The sequence below is a fragment of the Carassius gibelio genome, chromosome B22, assembly GCF_023724105.1.
Source record: "Carassius gibelio isolate Cgi1373 ecotype wild population from Czech Republic chromosome B22, carGib1.2-hapl.c, whole genome shotgun sequence".
NCBI classification, from domain to species: Eukaryota; Metazoa; Chordata; class Actinopteri; order Cypriniformes; family Cyprinidae; genus Carassius; species Carassius gibelio.
Genome location: NC_068417.1, coordinates 32,843,149 through 32,865,664, shown reverse-complemented (window position 1 = coordinate 32,865,664; position 22,516 = coordinate 32,843,149). Strand labels below are relative to the sequence as shown.

At 35.4% G+C, this 22,516-nt stretch overlaps 1 long non-coding RNA gene across 1 annotated transcript; it reads left to right on the top strand.

Annotated features, from left to right (window-relative positions):
• The first annotated feature begins 274 nt into the window (after positions 1–274).
• Positions 275–6,409, top strand: LOC127987038 (uncharacterized). The gene is made up of 2 exons (XR_008161033.1): positions 275–1,785; positions 2,710–6,409. It is a non-coding gene; the product is annotated as an uncharacterized LOC127987038 (long non-coding RNA).
• Positions 6,410–22,516: the final 16,107 nt, after the last annotated feature.

The following is a 22,516-nucleotide window of genomic DNA, read 5'->3' as shown; positions in this document are numbered from 1 at the left end:
AAACTTAACACTGGACTTCAAGCAACTTGGTCTCTGAGCTTCTCCACCCTTCCTGCAGACTCTAGGACCTTGGTTTCCAAAAGAAATACAAAACTTGCTCTCATCTGAAAAGAGGACTTTGGATCGCTGAGCAACAGTCCAGTTCTTCTTCCCCTTAGACCAGGTAAGATGCCTCTGACGTTGTCTGTGGTTCAGAAATGGCTTTGCAAGAGGAATATGACAACTGTCAGTGATTCCTTGACACGTCTATATGCCTCAGTCCATTCCACACACACACACACACACACACACACACACACACACACACACACACACACACACACACACACACACACACACACACACACACATATATATATTAAACACTATCTTGATACGAGACTAACTTTAGACTACACTAACTTTATCTTAACATTTCACTCATGAAGAGATTATTGAATTTGAATAAAGAAATACTTTTTGAATATTATCGTGAGACTACATTAACATTATACTACACTATCTTTAGACTAGACTAAATTTTAACTCCTATGAAGAATTGTTGTGGTTGATATATATAAAAAAAATACTTTTAAACATTATCTTGAGACTAGACTACTGTAACTTTAGACTACACTAACTCTAAACAGCATTCCACTCATGAAGAGATCAGTGTTTGGCTAACAAAATATTTTTCAACTTTATCTTAAGACTAGACTAACTCGATCATAACTTGCATAACTTTACACTTAAAAGATAATTGTTATGGTAGATTTTAAAATGTAATTGTCTGCTTTATCTTGACACTAGACTAACTTTAGTTAACACTGGCTTAGATAAAAATATCCACAGTACTTTCAGTTTTCATTCCAAATATACAAATACTGGCGTTATGTAATTATCAGCACAAATTCCCTTAGTGTCATGAATCGAGAATTAATTAAATGCACAAGCACAGATGTGATCTTTTGTCTATGATTTGGCCAACATGCTCCGGTTTGTTTTGACACCCGCTACAACTGAGCCTAGCTTTTCTTTGCTCTGTTTGTTTGGCAACAGGCACGCTGAGGGTAAATTTCCACAGCTGATAAGGCAGGTTGCACGTGTTGACTGTGCCTCTGCCGGGTGTTGGCGGAGCGACCTTGTCTTACCTAATGAGCAGATCCTCTCAGGGAGATTACAGGATGCTAGACATGATTCACCATTCCTGTCACAGCCAATACTTTAATTCACCTTTGAAACAGGCTAACTCGGAGTCAGCAAGTGTCCTGTGAGCATGTTCCTCTGAGGAGAATGGAATGCAAGCTCACATGAATCATGGAAACCAGCAAACATCAATGCAAAAGTAGTTGCATTCACCGAAGCAGGAAGTTATGATTGCAAACTATCAACTTTATGACCGTTTACAGCTACATTACCACAACTTTCTGATAATAGCATATCTTTCTGAAGTATAATATAAGAATTTCTGCCCTAAAAGTATATATATATATTTTTTTTTTCACCTCTGTGTCTGTTGATGACCTTATAGTGAGTTAATACAGACCTTGACCAACTCCACCCTATGCTGGCCCACTGACATATAAATGTCAGCTTAGCAGATATGATCCATTAAGACTCTTTGAACCTTATGAATGACCGGCTGAGAAGCTAAGGTGGAGCGAGGGTAAGGGTGAAGGCTCTGGCATGCTAACACGAAGGCTGCTGGTGCAATTCCAAGTGCGGGAGAACTAGGAACTGTAGAGTTACTTAGATAGCAATCCTGCTGTCACCTATGTGCCTTTGAGCAAGGTTACTCGAAACCAGGTTGGTCCAGGAAAGATGTTTCTGTATGTTCTGTTCTTGTTGATAAAGCTTGTATGGTCAGCATTGTTATGCTGTTTTTCGGGGTGTAAAGAAAATATGATATTCCTTTTATTTGGTTTCGCCGAATGAGCGGATCGTTAAAATGACGTTTTCTTTAAAGTGGCCTCAAAGTTTTTCAAAACCACGTGAAGAAGTGTTTAAACCGTTTTCCTTTTGTTTATTGTGGGCACTCTTATTGCCTCCACACCTTTAATCCGCATTAACTTTCATCATGTGGGAAAGCGCAGCATGAACTTTCTGCTAAACATCTCATTATGTGTTCAACAGAAGGGAGTAAGTCCTGTGGATCTGGGACAGCTCGAGGGGGAATGCAAACATTCTTGGTGTCTTTTGGTGTCATTTTAATTGAATTCAAAGCTTACACATTTACCAAAAACCAGTAATGACAATATTAGCATTAACAGTGCTAAAATACTTTATTTCCTGGTTTCAAGGCCTTTGCGTCCAACACCCACTTCTGGAATCTGAAACGAACATTCCTTCCTGTTTTGGCCACAGCGACCGCCTAAACTCTTTTCTTTCTATTAGAGGCTTTGACTTTAGGCCCAGCACTCGCCTGCTCTTGCACAATACAAAACCAAAACGCTGCCTGCCAAAACCAATAGCTGGCCTCCCGCTGATAAGACAATTAGCGCGTCTCTCGCTGCAGACGCCACAAAGGTTTTTCTAGGAAACCTGAAGGAGATATTCAAGAGCTCTCATGCCGAAATGCGCCGGGCTCTTTCACTTCTATTATTCATGGCATGGCAAGTCCATCACTTTGAATTACAAGGAAACATAGTTAAATATATGGTGCCTGGAATTATAATCGTTATTTTTCGACTCCGCTTCAATAACAACCATGTCTTTCTGTTCTGTTCAAAGCGGGGGAGACGGATCAAATGACCCATCCAAACCTCTGGGGAGTAATGAGAGTTTTCTTCATTTCCCAGGATTCAGAGCAGACGGGCCCGAACCGTCCAGCCTGTTTGAAGAGCTCATACCTAATCTGTTCCCTTTAATACGTCCAAGGAGAACCTGGAAACAGTATCCTATTAACCGCAATCCTGCACACATTCAGAGAAATGGCGGTAAACTATTGCAGTCATTATGTCCGAGAGACTGAACAAGAACAGCAAAACACCATCACAAACCCTTAATGAAGAGCTGGAAATGCCACAGGCACACACTTAATGAAAATAATGACATGGTTCATTTGTTTAATTAATAAACGACTTGCGTTTTACGTTCATAAAAGCCACATAATATTTGATTCTTGATTCTTAACACTGTGTTGTTATCTGAATGATCCACAGCTCTGTTTTTTAATTTAATGACAGTTGTTCATGAGTCCCTTGTTTGTCCTGAACAGTTTAACCGCCTGCTGTTCTTCACAAATTCTTTGGTTTTGCAGCATTTTGTGTATTTGAACCTTTTCCAACAATGACTGTATGATTTTGAGATCCATCTTTTCCACACTGAGGACAACTGATGGACTCATACGCGACTATTAAAGAAGGTTCAAACATTCACTGATGCTCCAGAAGGAAAACCCATCCATTAAGAGCCGGGGCGTGAAAACTTTTGAACATTTGCTTATTTTGCCTAAAAATCTTCATTCAGCGCTGTCCTTCAGAAGCTACAGAAGACAAAATTAGTTCAATGTACCCCGATCTTCAAATTCTAAAAGTTTCAACCCTCAGTCATTGTTGGAAAGGGTCCAAATACTGCAAAACCATTGACTTTGTTGGACTTTAGTTGCATGTAGTTCCATCCCAACACTGGTAACTGATTACAGTTACATTTATTTTACAGTTACATTAGTTATTCTCTAAAACTTGAGTGAAGTATAACGTTTTCAGTGTAACAACATGAAACCACAATCAAATAATGTAGTTCTCTGTCAGGGTTTCTGTTAAATATACTGTGTCGTATCCTCATGGTGTTGCAGGCAGAGAAAGTTTGCTTTGACAAGTCTCAGCTGGAGATTGAAGCAGACTTTTCCTCCCCTGTGTTGTACGTTTGGTACGCCGCAGCCATTTTTTGACAGCTCGTCATTGTTTTTGTCTCTTCATTTCTATTCCAGGCAGAGTTTTTCGAGAAAATGTAGAGGTTTCAGCTAGGAGAGGATGGACGACTGAAATGGAAAGTTGAATTGGATCCAGAGGGGAGATATAGAGACTCCCAGCAGCTGATAAGAAACAACGAAATGAGGGTGAGCAGCCTTTCAGAAACCTCATCTATTTCCAGCTTAATCTGTTGAAACAGCAAAGGAACAGCAAAGACTCCACTGTCACTGGAGTATAAAACATGGAGAATACGGCGAACCGATCTGTCATGTGACTCCTCAGGCTGAAGACTAACAGATGCATTTGTATATTGAAGTGATTTTAGAAATAATGTGCCGGTAAAGAGCCTTTGATTATAATAATGCGCAGATAAATGACTGGCTAAATGTGTCTTGGCCTGCAAGCGAGACTGATTATGTAAGAGATCTGAATTCGGAAAACAGGGTTTGTAGCCATGCAAGTAACTAGGAAATTATTATATGTGGCTTTGTTTGAATGATTTTATCATTCTTATTTATATTATATTATTATATATTTATAAAAATATGTATAATTTAATACAATGTATTTATAATTATATTAATTATTATTATTGATTATTTAACTTAGTTAAGTTTTAAAAGAAGTAGAAATATGTAAGGAATATGTAAATGTTCTTTATAATAATAATAACAATAAATACAATTTAATTACAAACTTTTTTATATTATTATTAGTAGTAGTAGTGGTAATAATAATCATAGTAGTTACAATGTAACAATTATGCTTTTATCATGAACAGCTTCATAATTACAATTGAATAATTTTCAATTTCGTCATACTTTAATTTATTGATATGTAATTTAATTTAAAATGTTGCTGTTCAATTTTAAACGTATACACAGTTTCAATATTTTCAATTTTATTTTTTATTTTTTAATAAATTAAAATTGTATGATAATATAATAGGATAATTTAGAAAGAAACCTGTTGTAAAATTATTAATATTTATAAATACAATAGGTATGTATGTATTATTTCTTTTTTCTGCATGAAAGGTATTTTCCATGTGTTTTGTTGTTGTGTCCACGGAATGCATCATAGATCCCATCTGCATAATATTTTACTAAAAATATGTCTGGTCTCACGGCCTCTTGGTCTGACCTTTACTAAGAATTCATTTGGATTTTTTTCTAAATCATTCTTTTAGTTCCCTTCCTGTAGGTCAGCAGAAATCACTTCCCTACTGAGGCCAGCAGCAGGTAACACTAGCCGTCACACACAGTCACCTTATAAGGGTCCGGTGGCACGACCGGAGGTCACGGCCCCCCGTCCAGAGATACGTGACCAGCGTGAGCTCACAGGGCTTCTGAAGTGCTCACACAATCACAGAGGACTGTGAACACTGTAAAAGGCAATGGAGCCGATAAGAGCACACTCATCTTATCCGAAGGAAGTGCACTCAAAATAGGTCACATGATAGTGGTGGTGTAAAACTGGAGATGTTTTCACAGATTGAAGCTGTTGACTAATTATTTGTGCTTTTGCAAATCAAACAAATCCCAAACTCAAAGTATATTGCGGCCTAAACTTCAGGTTTTCCAAGTTATCCATTGCTTTGGCTGAAGTCAAACAACAGAAGAGGGTCAATAAGGCAATTGAACTGTGTCAAAACATTACAGATGCTACTTAATAGCATTTATCGGTGCATAACAGATTACAGATGTGGGTCAGTAGTGCTTTGACTTCTCGGTGTAATCTTGAAGTAACTGTGGGATCCTGCTGAAAGTAAACAAGCCGTTTTTGACTGAATGCTGATGGTTGGCAATTTGAGACTCGGTATGAAGTCCTTCACTAGGACTGGCTTTGCATTGTGCAACGAAGTAGAGATCTCCGAGTGTCTGGTTTTCAGGTTTCTTGCATGGTTTTAATGAAATTGTTTGCATTTCGTCCTAACTCTTATTTGGATCATGCAAAGTCTTAAACCAACTACCAAATCACAGACTAGAGAGAGTTTGTTCACTTGAAAATGAAAATTCTCCCATCATTTACTGACCCTCGTGTTGTTTCAAACCTGTCGGACTTTTGAGGAACGCAAAGAGAGAAAGTCTAGAAGGTCCAATTATTCTACATTTCAAGAGATTTATTGATATAGACACAGCCATTGCTCAGCAGGGTCGTCTCTGTGATGTCATTTCCTGCTTTATTTATTTATTTATTATTATCATTCATTCATGTTTCCAAATGTTAGTTGAACCACATGACTTCAATTTTGCCCACAAAAATATTTTAAAAACGTGAAAAAAATGCATACATTTTGTTTAGAGCTTAACATTTATTTGTTTGTGTGTCGTTGTTGTTTTTGTTGTTTGTTCGGTGGTTGTTGTTGTTGTTTGGGTGTTGTTGTTTTACATGATTGATTTGGCTCACAAAAATCTTTTAAATATGAATGAGTGAATATATTTTGTTAATGTATACTATGTATGTATTTATTTGTTTATTTGTGCACAACATAACGATAAATATTTATTTATTTATTTATGTTGTTGTTGTTGTTGTATTACATGACTGATTTGCCCCCCCCAAAAAAATAAATAAATAATGAGTGAATATATTTTGTTAATGTATACTTTGTATAAAAGTATGTATTTATGTATTTGTTTGTTTGTTTGATTGTGCGTGACATGACAAGTGCTTCAATTTTGTTTAGTGCTTTACATTTTATTTTATATTTATTAATTCTTTTTACACAACGTGACTTTGATTTGACCATAATTACATTAATAATAATAATTATTTATTTTTATATATATATATATATATATATATATATATATATATATATATATGTGTGTATATATATATATATATATATATATATATATATATATATATATATATATATATATATATATATAACATTGTCAGTCTATTATGGTTTCAGATTTTCAGACTTTGCCCTCTAAAAATGATTTGAATGAATGAATGACTATGCTTTTCAAAGGAAGTTTGAATGGTGAGTAAATACCCTAAGAGAAAACGTTAATCAATGAGAAAAATGCTTTGTTTTTTATGGGAGTTTTTGGCTTCAGATGATGCAGAAGAAACTAAAGGAGACACACTTATTAAACACTGTAATAAAGAGACGCTAGGAAACCCTCACTTGACAGGAATGTAAGAAGGCCCCGATTGTTCCTACACAAACAGGCCTCCAGATCCCGTTCTACAGAGCGGAGAAGAATAAGAGCATGTTTTATTTCTCAAATACCCTCCCACAGGGAAGAGAAGCCGCGCCAAGTCTATTAATTTCATTTTATGGTAGGCATGCATGCAAAGTTTAATTTCACGCTGTGGAGAAATAAAGGCACAAGCAGGGCTATTTTGGGCCCTTGCATTTATTGGCCCTAAAATATGGCCCGTCCACAAGGTAGTTTTACCAAGAAAAACATTTAAATTTAGCATCAGAGGAACACAGACAACCTGGAAATTCCATTCAGCTATCAACAGGTTCTGAATGTGAGGCGGCCGGCCAAGCGCCGGAGCCAGCATCTGTCAGCAGAAGTGTTGGTCTTCTCCAGCTCATACGCTCCGGCCACAATAATGCCTGGAATGCACTGTGCGAAAACCGCTAGCGGTGCCTTTCCAAAAAAACAACTATTTGATTGTGCTAATGTTGACTCAAGGCAGCAGTCCGTCTAGAGTAATGGACGCTCCAAGAGGAACTGATGCAAACTGTGCTGTGAGCTTTGTCTGAAAGACCAGACCCCTGCATGATCGACAAGCCTGCAATTAACGTACACCCGTTCCTCAAATCAATACAGATCTTTTGTTCTTTTACAGCGTTGTTGGACTAAAGATAGCGCGCTAAAAATAGCAAACCGAGTCTTAAGAGCGGTGTAAACCGAACCCATGAAAATGTCACACAGCGACAACTGCTCGTTTGTGTGCGAAGCATTTATATTTACACGTTAGACAGATGCTGTTATCTAAAGTCATTTTATTTTGTGCTGGTATTTATTTAGTACAGAGTCAATTTAGTAGTAACTACTGAACCAATGTCTTTGTTCCAGAGCTTTAAAATATGGTCTAAATGTTTTTTCGCAACGAATTTAGATACATTTTGAAGTTATCACGAATTAAACTACAGTATATGATCAAATCGACACAGTCCTGATTTTACGCAACGTCATAAACGATTACTTATTAATTCTATTGGGGAACATTGCTTATAACAAGCAGTGGGACACTTTGTTAAGCCTTCCAGTGACCTGCTTAGGACTAATTTGAGCAAATAATCGGACAGACGGCTGGGACAAGTGCCCAGTGGCTTGTTTGATTGGGTCCAGAATGTTCCAGATTTTTTTTTAAGCCAATTAGTCCTCTGATGAGGCATGAGAGGAATTCTGATTCATTAAACTGATTAGGTTATGTCCTTTAACCAAATCAGATTCGTCTTGCACTTATATTGGGGAGTAATGTTCTCTTAGTGACTGATTAAAGCTACTACAAAAATAAGGTAATTTGTCATTTAGCTCTTATACATATATATATATATATATATATATATATATATATATATATATATATATATATATATATATATATATATATATATATATATATATATATATATATATATACACACACAATTGGTTGATTGTGCAGTAGTTGCCTCTACTTATAGAGTGCTGCAAGGATGACATATTAATGTAGGCCAAAACTCACTTCTAGTTCCATTGAGTTCCATTGTGTACGTATAAAGGTTTTGTTGTTAACAGAGCTGATTTTTTTTAGCAATAATCCAAAAACCATTGGAAAAACCAAAAGTTTGATGCCACACCTTCATTAACTGTGACATTGAAAAGTTGCGCTCTTCAAATCTCGTTTCAATAATAACTCCTCACTCCATTTGGAAGTACTGTATAAATCGAAAGCATAAACAAACACAGCCAATGAAAACTGCAACAATCTAGTCCAGACATATTAATGCGTAACACCAGAGGCCCTACCGAGAGCGCACACTACTGCACCATTTGCTTCTATTTGCATGGAGAGTTGCTGATTCACAGACTGATTTGCAAGCCAGAGTCGCAGGGAGAACATCGGACAGCAGCAGCAGCAGCAGCAGAAAAACACAACAACCATGTCGCAATTTACCCCTTACATGGAAATGATCATTGTTTCTGTACTTGACCCTGTTTGAGCTGCTCAGTCTTTTCACACTGATCATACAGTATAGAAATCCCATGAAATATTAGGAGATGCATGCGCTGACAGATCCAGCAAATGTGTTGATGCATGTTGAGGCGTGTATCATCTGTTGGAGGTATGCCGCGAGCTGCGGTGGGTCACTGCATTATGTAACTGGTTATGCAGGGGCACGTGTGCTGCCGTCGGCCTGATCACCGGTCTTCTGTTAAATTGAGCTTTCTCCTCTCTAGGCCCTGTATGACAATCCCGGCTTTGCTTTCATTCTGCTGAATCATAATCTAGTTTAGGCCACTGGGGTCCAAAAATACACAAATAAATAATAAAAATGAAATGTTACATAAAAATTGAATTTGATAGCGGAGAGGATTAGCACATGATGATGACGCCCTGTGATATTTGTTTTTGAAAAGGAAAAACAAAAAGAAAAACAAACTGGGAGCTTCTTTTGACTGAATATTGGAGCAATGCCACATGCATTGAATAAATTTAATTAATGTACCTTAGAAATAAATAGATATGATGCACAAACGGACAGAAGGATGGAAGCATGGATGGATCGATGGATGGACTGATAGATGGACGGATGGATGAACAGATGGATGGATGGACTGATAGATATATTCATGGATGGGTGGACTGACGGGCTGAAGGATTGGTGAACTGACGGATGGACAGACAGACAGACAGATGGATGGATTGATGAACTGATGGATTAATGAATGGATATACTGCTGGACTGGTGGATGGATGGATGGATGGAGGGAGGGTTGGACGAATGGACAGATACTGTATATGGATGGATCAACTGATGGGTGGATAGATGGATGGATGAATGGACTGACGGTTGAAAGGATGGATAGACTGTTGGATTGTTGGATGGTTGGACTGATGGAAGGATGAATTAACTGATGGATGAATATATGGATGGATGGACTAATGGGCTCATGGATGGATGAATGGAGTGATGAATGAATGGATGGATGGACTGTTTGAGAGACAGATGGGTTGACAGAAAGATGGACAAAAGTATGGATGAACAGAGAGATGGATAGATGGATAAATGGATAAATGGATGGACTGATGGTTGCATGGACGGATGGATGGACGGATGGATGGATGGATGGATGGATGGTTGGATGGATGGGTGGATGGATGGATGGTGGAACAGGCAGATGGGTTGACAGACAGATGGACAAAAGGATGGATAAACAGACATACAGAAAGATGGATAGATCGATGAATGGATAAACAGATATACTGATTGTTGTATGGACAGACGGAGGGATGGATGGATGGATGAACAGACAAATTAATTTTTCCATCCATTACATCTAACTACAATCTGTTGTTCAATGTACAACTGAAATCTAAAACACTGTGAACTGTTACAGCGTGTCCAGCGGGACCCATGTAGTTTCAGGGGTTGATTTTCTGTGATGTTCTAAGGAAAGGATTCCACTCGTTTGAAGATGGCATTGGCATCTGATGACATTCTTAACTTTATTTACTGCTGCTCACACATACGGAATGTCGGCTGTTACCCTAAATGACACCTGTCATGCCCTCTCCGCTTACAGCCACCCGTTAGATCACAAACCGCACGTCCGTCAGGCCCTAAACATGACCACCACACTGAATGGGCATTTCAGTCACCATGTTTGGGTTGTTTATCACTCCCTTCCATCAACGCATACACACTACAGACAACCTAAGATCAAGGAAAACCTTAAAACATATAAGGGAATTTCAACAAGATCTTTATATGAATAGGTCATGGGAAATTTCGACACTTAATTATGTATTTTAGTACTTTGTATTTGATCGGCTTGGTGTTGCTTGTGTAGAGTACAATGGGCGGTTTTACTGGAGATTTGTGTATACTAATACGTACAGAGAGGTCCAAAAACTAAGAAAACATAATCAAATGTAAACAAATTTGTGACACTGACCTGTGCGATGTCAGATGTTCTGTGTCTCAAACACAAGAAGCTCTTCTCAACCCTTGTTGGACAGGATCATCATGTTTTGCATTTGTAGAGTTCGTCTTACGTGCTGTAGAAGTGGGCCAAATGCCCCGAAACCACCAAATTCATACTTGTTTATTTATTTATTTTTTATTAACTTAAACTTGTTATGCATTTTCATTAGGGTTCTGAAACTTTTGGACCGCATTTATTAATTGAATAAGTGTTTTATTCCCAAGCTTGGGTTCCCGATGCTCCTTGGAAATTTGCACAGTTGTGTAATATTTAAAATCCTTATCCAGTAATCATGAAAAACAACATGGAAATGATTTGGCTGACATATGCATGATCCAAAACAGTCAAAACAGGTCAGAGGTCATACATGCATGGATGCTAAAACTTTCAATTGGAGAAAACCATAATTGCATTTGCATTTTATTATGCCTTTCTTCTTAACACCATTTTCAGTCTTTTAAACGATGTCTCATAAATTCTTGATATTGATTGGCAGGATTTTAGAGTATTTAATCCCGAATGGAAATATTTGCAACCTTTTATTTTTAAATGACAATAATGCAAACCAGTGTTGCTGTAGGATTGTCAGGACACCAAACCGAAAGCATTCAATTGTAAAGCAAACTATCTGTCTCAGAAATACAAATTAATTTGAAGTGAGTGTGTACACTGTGGTTGAGCATTAATTTTCATATTGGTTTAAATTCAATTGTCAATGCAAACTCTGGTCACTCTGTTCCTGACTTCATAGAGCCTTTGAATATGTGCCTTTAGTACACTTTTGCCTTTTTTTTTCTTTCAAGGTCACACTCCTATTTTAAAAAGCTCAAACATACATTTTTCAAAGGGCATTCAAACCCTCAGCATGTTCAAACATTTTTCATTTGGTCATTCTATTGTGATTTTAGGCAAATTAATTCCTCAAAAGACGAACACATGCTCATTTTAAGAGTACAAAACCATATAGCATCATGCAGTGAAACGCACGCTTGTTATTCCACTGGTTTACCTGGCTCTTGGTAAAGTGCTAGACTGCCAATTGGATTGGGCCACAGGGAGTTGGCCCGCTATGGTTACCATGACAGATTGGCACCTCCAGTGCATCATTACACACTAGGCAGTGATGGGTGCATGTCCTGACAGAATCCCTCAGTCAACACCTACATCATACTCCTGCTGATTGATTTTCCACTTAAAAGCCAAATAGAATTTTATCGGAAGAATGATCCAAGGTTTTTTTAGGTGGTCAGGCTGGGAGTCCAGCTGATCAACCAACTACATCCAGGTTAAAGCCAGCAGGTTTGGTTTTAGCTGGTCTGTTCAGCAGGGCGACTATGGTGTTGAACTACTATGTGATTTTTATTTTTTACTAGCCCATCAAGAACTTGCTAAAACCCAGTTAACACTGAGGTAAAAAAGAAACCATTAGAACACATTAGCAACAACATAACAACTCGCTTGCAGTATTTTAGCATCTTAGCATTAAGTTGTGCATAGGTAAACACTACTTAAATTGGAAAATTGTAATGGAAAAAGTTTAAATGGTTTAGAAACCTCACTGAATTGTTTAAGGACACATTGAGTCACTTTACAATGCAATTCTGCAGTAAATTATGAGGTCATTTAAAGATGCAGCAAGCCATTTCCGCCATTTTGCTAACATCCGCCTTTTTGCTAACATCAACAACAGACCCTCACTGGAAAAGTCGGTCAACAAGCCAAGCGGTCAAGGTTAAGCTGGTTATCACAGTAAATCCATCCACACATTATGGATGTAAAAAACCTCTTCGTCCAGTGGGATGAATGCTAATGCTAACCGATTAGCTTTCAAACTGATATTAAATACCTTTCAGTTAACTCTGAATCTGAAAAACAGAGTGTTTTATGAGAGCTATTAACACAAAATCACGTAATCTTTAATCTTTAAATTCCCCGAAACGAGGTTTAGCATGCTAATCTCGGTCTGCTTAGCTGTAAGGAGAGAAATATATGATTTGGGGGAAGCAAGCTTAGCTTAGCAAGCTAATACTTTTAAAAGGAGATGTTAATAGACCTTTCAATGCAGGTCTAACACATTCTTTACCTACAACCATTGTAATTGGAAACTAAATAGGGATCAATGTTAAACAATAGAAATCAACAAAGATTTTGTAATAGTTTTACTATACTGTATATATAGAAGTAATTGTACTGGTTTTAATGTAAACTGTTATGGCGCCCGTTGGTCTCTACTGGTAATTTGTTGCCTTTTATTGGTGTCTTGTTAAAACCAATAAAAATCTTAATGGAATATGTATCTATATGTCAGAAAACACTTTAGGAGACCATTTATTAAATGGTTTTAATAGTTAAAAATAAAAAGTTAACGGTCTGTAATGTTTATAACAGTATTTGTAGTAGAAACCATCAGAATCTCTGTGATGGTTTCTATTATTTATTTTTTCTTCAGCAGGGAGTAAAACGACATGTTTGGAACTGTCATAAATGTCATTCATTTTCCTTTGTGAGACAGATATTTAAATGCATTAATGCTAAAACCATTTTTTCAAAGTGACAGACATTAGTTTATTGGGGACTCTGAGGTGTAATTTAGCAGATGTAATAATACAGTACACTAATTATAGAGACTCCTGGGCCGTTCTTAAAGTGACAGGCTTTGATCAAGGGCACCATTGTGATGCAACAGGACTGTTAGGTCGATGACGTGTTAGTTCCCTACCAGGACAAAACCTTCACCCTTTACAGTAACAGCTCATATCTTTAACCATTACAATTGCACAACCAACTTGTTACGTTAAGGTTAGCATAGACTGCTGACTATATATTTCTAAATGAAAAACTCAATGTAACAAATCATGCTCAACAGAAACATAATAACTACATTAGAGGCAAACTGGGCGAACTGTTCCTTTAAGAGGGATCAAGTTTTGTTCTCTATGAGATCACTGGAGACACATAATAACGTGATTGTCTATGTACGGCAGTGAAGGAGAGGAAATCCTTAAGTGGATTTATCAGCCAAACATAGCACTCTCTCAGACGACGACTCAGACTGTGAACTTTGCACTTTTTGTTCTTCTAGAAGCAGCAGGAATAAAATGCAGGTGCTTTCTCGTGCGGTGTCATATAATCAGGACAACACGTGATTGGACAGTCAAAACTTTAATTGTTGAAGCATGGGAACCAGTCGATAAGTGGCATCTGTTTAATTGTATGTGAACGAAACTAGGAGTTTAAGTAAACCTGATTTTCCCCTAATGTACTCTGGTTTTGTCAAACTCAGTTGTCAAACAAAGGATACTTACTATTTATTATTATTATTATTATTATCATCATTTATTTTTATTTACAAAATATGTTTACATTGCACATTAAGAAATACTTGGATAACTACATTTGCCAAAATGTGCAAGATTTAAAATTACATTTTTATTTAGTAATTAAGCATTCAATGTAAGTCCATCTCACTATTCTTTTTTTTTTTTTGTGATCATTAGAAAATATTTAGTGTTTTAGTGCTGGTACCTTAATTTTATTTCCATGAAATTAATTTAAAGACACAACTTGACAGAGTTTTACCATGCAAACAGCTAAAGCGCAGTAAACTGCCAACATTATAAATAAATGTTTCAAATTTAAAACGTAACAGTAATTATAATGTAAATTCAGTAACAATTCATAGAAATAAATAAGTTGAACAAAATATATCTAAATATATTTTAATAAACATATTGTTAAAATATATTTTTAAAAGTCATTAATTTACTTAGCAATTAGCTATCCATTGTGACCCATCCCTAATAACAAGGTCATGTGAAAATTTTATACTAGGACTACTATTTTAACTTTTAATGCCTAGCGTTTCACCAAATGAATGTATTCATTCTATAGTGCGAACTCATCTAAGCAAATTTGGATACTAAGTGTGGCAGAAGTGCTGGGGTTGCCATCTGAGTGTACACTGGCAGTACACTTGTTATTCATTTGCATTATAGAGCTAGCTAAGTGCTACAAAAGGCTGTTCCCTCAAATAGTGCATGCATAAGTGTATGAAAGTGATTTCAGACAAAGCCCTAGACAAATGTTATTTAATCAAGTGTGCTTGATCAGTTCATTTTTTCAAAACCACTGTTCGCTAAAAGCATGCCACATTTTTCAGCAGAATGCTAATTATAGCGCTAATCATGTACTGTATTGTTTTCAAAGATGGTCCCTTACTGGGAAGTTTCACTTATGTTTTAATCCGCTATAGTCTGAATGGAGTCTAAGCCAGATGCTTAGAATTCACACTACAGATTTTGCCTGTTATATATAGGATTAAACAGAGCACTTTCAACCAGTCGAGGGTCAGAAGAGCAAGCAAATAACACACAAGTCCATTCCTCAGTCATATAGAGGCACATGACATTAGCAAGCATGCTAATTCCAGGTTCTGCATCTCTAAATGTGGTCTACTCTGTGTTCTTCTATCTCTGCTGTGGTATTAACTGACCTTGGCAGCAGGGAATATCCTAAAGGATTTGGTCGTCTGCCATTTCTGTCTTTTTACCTTGCATGTATTTGTTTATAGAGGATTGCCTTAGGTAACTGGAGACATTTCATTCACTCACATGTTGTTTTGGATCGTGACGGTTCAGTCATTATAAGCTAAGCTGTTTGTTTAACTGTCAAACAACGTTTTTAACTTTGATTCGCGCACACAGAAACTTATTTTTGGGTGTTTACAGTGCTGAAATAAAAACAAAACAATAGACGCCATCACAAAATTTCTAATGGTTTTACTGGTTATAATATGTCTTGTAATGGTTTTAATGGAAACTGTAATCCCAATTGAAGATGTCCCAAAACACACCACAGAAAAGCATTTTAGAATGGTTTTAATGGTTAAAAGTTTATGCTTTATGTTTTTAATGGAATTTGTTTTGGAAACCATTATAATTTTCTAACTGCATCCAATAATGTACATATAGCATCACAGGAGAATTGTCAATTTTGTAAAAAAAAAAAAAAAAAAAAAAAAAAAAAATTCTGAAACACAATGGTCATTTCAATTACCATGCAAGTCCACACATTCTGTAGTTTAAATGATGCTTGTGGAAATAACAATGGATCAAAAAATGGCAGAATCACTTTTGTTCCTAAATCTAGCATGTTACATATTGTAGCATAAATATACATTTTCATGTTTTGAAGATACCTTCACAAAAAGTCTCTCCACACATCACCCTAGCGCCAGAGAATGGAGGATATGAGATGATGCAGGCTGCTTACTCTCTTCTGTGTCAGCTGCACCACAAGAATGCACTGTTTTCTTTCAAAGCAATGCGTAGAGTTTCAAAATACAAGTAGAAAATGTCTCTGTGTGGTGTAGCTGACACAGAAGAAAGTAAGTAGCCTGTGTTAGCTCATACTCTCCAAAGTGGTACTACAATGATGTGGGGAGAGACAGATTGTTAAATAACAAAAAAGCTAATAAGCTCGTATGTTAGCTAAGGCTAATTTCATACTTAGCATGTTAAGTAGCCTAAATACACAAAATTAAATGATACTGTCATACCTTTTGTATTATTTTGAAATTTTAAAGTGAACTTCAGTAACAAAACACTAAATAGGTATGTAATGCCCCCCTCCCTTGTCTTGCAAGGCTAATTTCATAGCTAGCATAATTGTTTTAGTATTTTGATAATTTTAAAGAGACCTTTATGTAACAAAATGCTAACATGTTGGTATTTTAGCTAAGGTTAATTTCATAGCTTTTATCTTATGCATCTTAAATATATAAAAGTAATATATTTTGTTGACAGTTTCAAAGAGTCATGTAAGTACAAAGAAGCTAATAAGCTGGTATGTAGCCTAACAGCTAACTCTCATGTCTCGATAAAGCTAATTTCATAACTAGCATGTTATGTAGCCTAAGCACACACTTTTAAATTATATTTTGACAGTTTTTGCAGTATTTTTAAATGGCAAAAGTGGCAAAAAGCAAGTTATGTTTTTATCAATATTTTTTTCCTCTTTCTGTAATATTTCAGTGAATGAATGTGTCAAATTAATGATCTGCATATATATATTTTTTCATTTCCTGAATTTCTGATAAGTCAGTCTGCTTGTGTAATCTTAGCCTTGCTCTGATTGAAGCAGGACACTGGGAGGTTTTGGGAACGTGGTTTGGATTGACATTGGTAGAGTTGTTCTGTACAGGGACGAACCAGAGCGTAGAGGAGACAGTCTGACCATGTTTGCATGTGAGCAGCAAAGAGGATTACATCCAAAAGCCCGAGTGCCTTTTCAAGCCTAACATTGGGCCCAAGGTCATGGACTCCGTGATCGTTTGCATGTGTGACTGGGAACACTGAATGTTGCACTTCATTGTATTAAACAGAAACTCAGCAGGTGTGTAGCACTACATTATCACCTCCATGATTTTGTATTTTCCCTAAACAGTGTTCTGTTGTATCAATAACAGAAGCTACAGGGTCCATTCACCCCAAAATTAACATTTGGTCATCATTCACTCACCTTAATGTCATTCTAAAACGTTTATGCCTTTTCTTTCTGTAAAGCACAAAAGGAGACGTTTCACAGAATGTTCAAGGTGCATTATTTTATTTTTGGTTGACTGCAGCTTTAAACAGGTGTCTGTCTTTGGCGAATCATTGAAAATAACAGACAAAAGCTCAGTGCTGAGGATCATGATCATAAACAATTTAGTCATTTGAGGTAAATGTAGGTCATTGATGCAAAACATGAATTGTCATAAGCCTGTGTTGTGGACACTCACTCAAGTTGTGCATCTCTGTGGTAAATAAAGGATTTGTCCAATAGCTATTGCACTTGGGTCAAGGATAAAGATGTTATGGTTTATAGTCATCAAAAAAACGGAACAAACTGACCTAAGTGTGCTTTAAACAGAGCACTTTTGTACTGTAGATCTTCTTTAACTTCCTTATTTTAAGAGTCACTTCAGTTCATGTTGACTTCCTTTCTTGTGTCCTATCTTTGCCAATGACATCCATAAATTACTCAATAAAACATTAATATGTTAGTCAAGCCATAAAAGAACAGGACCGCCTATATCCTGTTTTTCTGCTGACAGTTCATTTACTCCAGTGAGGTGTTGAAATCGATGTTTAATGCAGTTTATACTAAAATTAAGCACCAGCTACATTGGGGGCATTCTGGTGCAAACTTGGATAATGGTGTGTGCAAAATGCACAATGAGATAGATCTGCTTGTTAACAAGATACATTGCTGCAGTGAATTTTGTTTAAAAACACTGTAATGTAACAGGAAAACTTTTTTTTATTGTAATAAATAAATATATAAATAAACAGTCATGCCTTTACAAAATTTAAGCATCGAATTCTTCATAAAACCATTTTTTGCAAAAGTAGTTGCACTAAATTTTTTTTATGACAACATCGGAATGCAAAATTAATATTATTTCATTGGTAAAAATTAATGCTTGCATACAGTACATTGCATTGAATTCCTTGTTGAACCATTTTGTGTAAACAGCTGCATTGAAATTTTTGTAAAATGTTCATAAATTGTTTGTAAAAATCAATGTCATATAATTGAATAATTTGTAAAGACATTCTTTAAGTTATTGTACAGAATCATTCATAAAACAATTGTAATTACATTATTTTCTTGTAAAAATCAAGCTTTTTTAATTGTTGCAATGATTCTACATAAAACCATTTTTTTTTTTACTTTTGTAAAAATCATGCTTGCATAAATTATTGCATTGAATCAACTGTAAAATGTTTTTTTTTTTTTTTGCAAATAGTTTTTTTTTTTTTCATCAAATCAATATTAATCCTTTGTAGGACCATTTAAGTTGTTGTATTAACCATTCATTAAACCATTGTAATGCAAAAAAATATTATTATTATTTAACTTTTTTTAAATCATGCTTGCATTTAATCCTTCATAAAACTATTTTTGTGCAAAGAGTTGCACACATATTCTATACGATCAATAGTATGTAAATTATTGATTATCAAAGCATTTAAATTGTAATTTGTTACACTGAATCGATTCTAAAACCATTATATTTCATAAACTGTGGGTGAATCCTTTCATAAACTCAGTTTTTTTTATCCTTCACAAAACTATTGTTACCAAAACGGTTTATTACATACCATGCGTAATGCTAAATTTCGCTTTTTTCTTTGGTAAAAATGATGCGTGTATAAATTATTGCATTGAATCCATCATCATCATCAAAAAACTAAAATTGTGTAAATACTTGCATTAATTTTTTATTTTATGTTGTTGTATTAAATCATTCACAAAACGATTGTTAACGCAAATTTACACAAAATTTAATGTAATAATTGTTTTTTTTTGGTACAAAATCATGCTTGCATTGCACTGAATTTTTGTAAAAACAGTCTTGCATAAATAATAATTTATATAAAATCTTTGTAAAAAATTTTTTTTTAATTTAATTATTGCATATAATTTTTCATAAAACCATTTTGTATAAACCGCTGCACTAAATTTTTATAAAAATGTTCTTAAATTATCACGTATATACAATTTTTGGTAAAAAAAAAAAAAAAAAAACGTACGTTTGTGTAAATTGTTGTATTGTTCAGTCTTATACAAATTGTTCTTCAAATCATTCTTATGTAAATCGTCACGCTGAAATGTCTGTGAAAAACAACACAGCAGATTTGCAGTAATTTACATAAGAATTGTTTTATGAACGATGGCCAAATTGAGATGTTACCGTTTAAGGACAAAAACTTTCAAGTTGAGACAAATGAATGGTGTCAAATGACAGTTCAACTGTGTTGTGGTTAGTGCTCGCACTGTTCATCACTGTAAACAAGACCACATTTTTCAGTTTTAGTTTTTAAAGTTCGCCAACCTTCATCAGCCATATTGTGGTTAGATTTTACTTTTGAATGATGCAGCATCCTGCTTGACATGTACCTGCATCTCTTCACAGAATTGAGTTTGTGGGTTATTATCAGGCCTTGAAAACACTGATGGTTTTACTGTTACAGCAACTTGTGAGGAAACAGTGGGCGTAACTGTTTTTTACTTATTGCTATCACATAACACTTTCATCTTTCTACAAAGCAGTTCGGAAAGGAAATGAAAATTAGTTTTGGAAGAGGAAATGTTTTCTTTGTTGTCATTGTTTTTTTTCTTTCTTGTCTTTTCTTTGGCTGCAAACGTGAAGAATTGTTCTGCGTTCTGCTGAAAAGCCGTCAAAACATTAAGAGGTTATTCAGAGAATGAACGTGTGAAAGCCCACGTTGATAAAAAAAATAGCGAAACTGCTAAAGGACTATCATGTAAACATGTTTGATGACAAGTTTCTGCCTTCCTCTTTTCAACTTCCTCTGCAAGACAGTGGAAAACTACTGAGCAGTTTAGCCGAACAGACAAGCGTTCACATGTTTCAGACACCGTCGCTCTGTGGAGATCCTCTTTTCACGCAAAAAACGACTGCAGCGGGACTTTTACTTCAGTCAAGTCTGAAGGAACAAGAATTCTATTCGATTTTAACTGTAGAAGTTTAAGCAAAGAATGTAAAAATGCTACAGGTTGCTAAGTATGCTAAGTGACTTTAGCATATATTGTGATAAATTATATTTAATGGGACAACACATGTATGTTTATTTCTTTATTTTCCATGTAAAAATAATGATTTGCCAGTTAATTTGGGATTCAAACCTATATTCTGTTTAAAAAGACCACACAGGTTTAGACAGTAAACATTTGTGTTTGTGTGTATAAATAACTGCATTAGATTTTCTGTAAAATCTTAATTCAAATGTATGTATTTTTATGGATTAAAGATTTTGTGTAAAAGCATTATTACATGAACTACTGTGTTGATTAATATTAATCTGTTATTGGTATATAAATAAAGTGTTGCACTGAATTGTCTGTAAAAATGCACATGCTTTTATTATGGTGGTTATTGGTACATTTTCTGGTGCAAAGCCTATTTTATTAGATCATCTAAGATGTTAAATGAATATATATCAGATATGAAGAATACCGTTTATGGGTCATTCTATAATTTAGGATACATTCATGTCCATTTATGATCATTTTCTCCAGAAATACCATTTTATTTATTTTTTATAATTTCACACATAATAATATGCGTCACCCTGTTTTTCAATTTTCCTGAAATTGCTGAAATGTTCCTAAAATTAATTAATTGAATCTTGAGTTGATATAATAATAAATAAAATGTTCTATATTCAATTTAAATACCTTTGAAAATAGATTGATTTTAAATTCAATCTTCTTTCAAATAAGAAAATATTTGACTTATATTCACAAAATTCTGTCAACTATGTCAATAACCATAAAACCTCTGAAAACTAAAAAGTTTTATCATGAAACCATGTGATCAGCATCATACATATATATATATAGACTGAAATAGGCATACCCCAGGGCTCTATTCTAGGTCCATTGCTTTTTAGTTTATAAATGATCTGCCATGCAGTTGTCCAGATGTTGAATTTCATCTCTCTCTCTCTCTCTCTCTCTCTCTCTCTCTATCTCTCTCATATATATATATATATATATATATATATATATATATATATATATATATATATATATATATATATATATATATAATATAATGTCTTGTTTTGTAGATTATGATTTGTTATTGTAACTTCTAATACTTTAAATGACCGCCATTTTGTTAATTTCCCTTGTTAATTTGTAAATTTTCCCATCTGAGCAAATTGACTTAAAGAGATCCTGACTTGATTTGCAGTGCACTAAAATAATGCAAAAACATTCACACAGCATGTTTGCATTGCAAGCAGATGCACTCGAGGTGATTGACAGCTGCTGCATTATTTTGATCACCTGAGGCACTGGGCTGCGCAGGACTGCTGTTGTGACACAATTGTGAAAGGAAAGAAGAGATCTTGTGATCAAATTAGAGAAGTGAAGCGCAAGCGAGGAGTGGTGGAAAATTACAGAAACTTTAGTCGGAGGCTAGACGCTGTTTTGATACACAGCAAAACTAATGCTTCGTATCGTGTGGGTAGTATCTTAATTCAGTCAAGCTGATGTTAACGTGGGCCAAAACAAGGGCCGTAATCACAACAACTACAGCAGGACTCGCTGCGCATGCAGAGGCAGAACACCAAGTCAACCATCGAGTTGTTTACTGTCAATTTGGGGTTGTATTAGTGTTTTTCCCCTGAAAAGCAGATGTACACAAACAATATTAAAACCACTTGGCATGGCTGTGCATTTCAGCTAAATTGTGATTTATAATGTGAAATCTTTGATTTACAAGTTTTATAGACTATAAAACTGTACTTTAATTCCATCTTCAATCATTTCAGATAATGAGAAATGAATGGTTCTCAACTGGTTTTTCTTTTCTAGATCCAGATTTCTACTTTGCACAACAAGTGGCAATCCAGCATGCCACATTATGAGAAACTG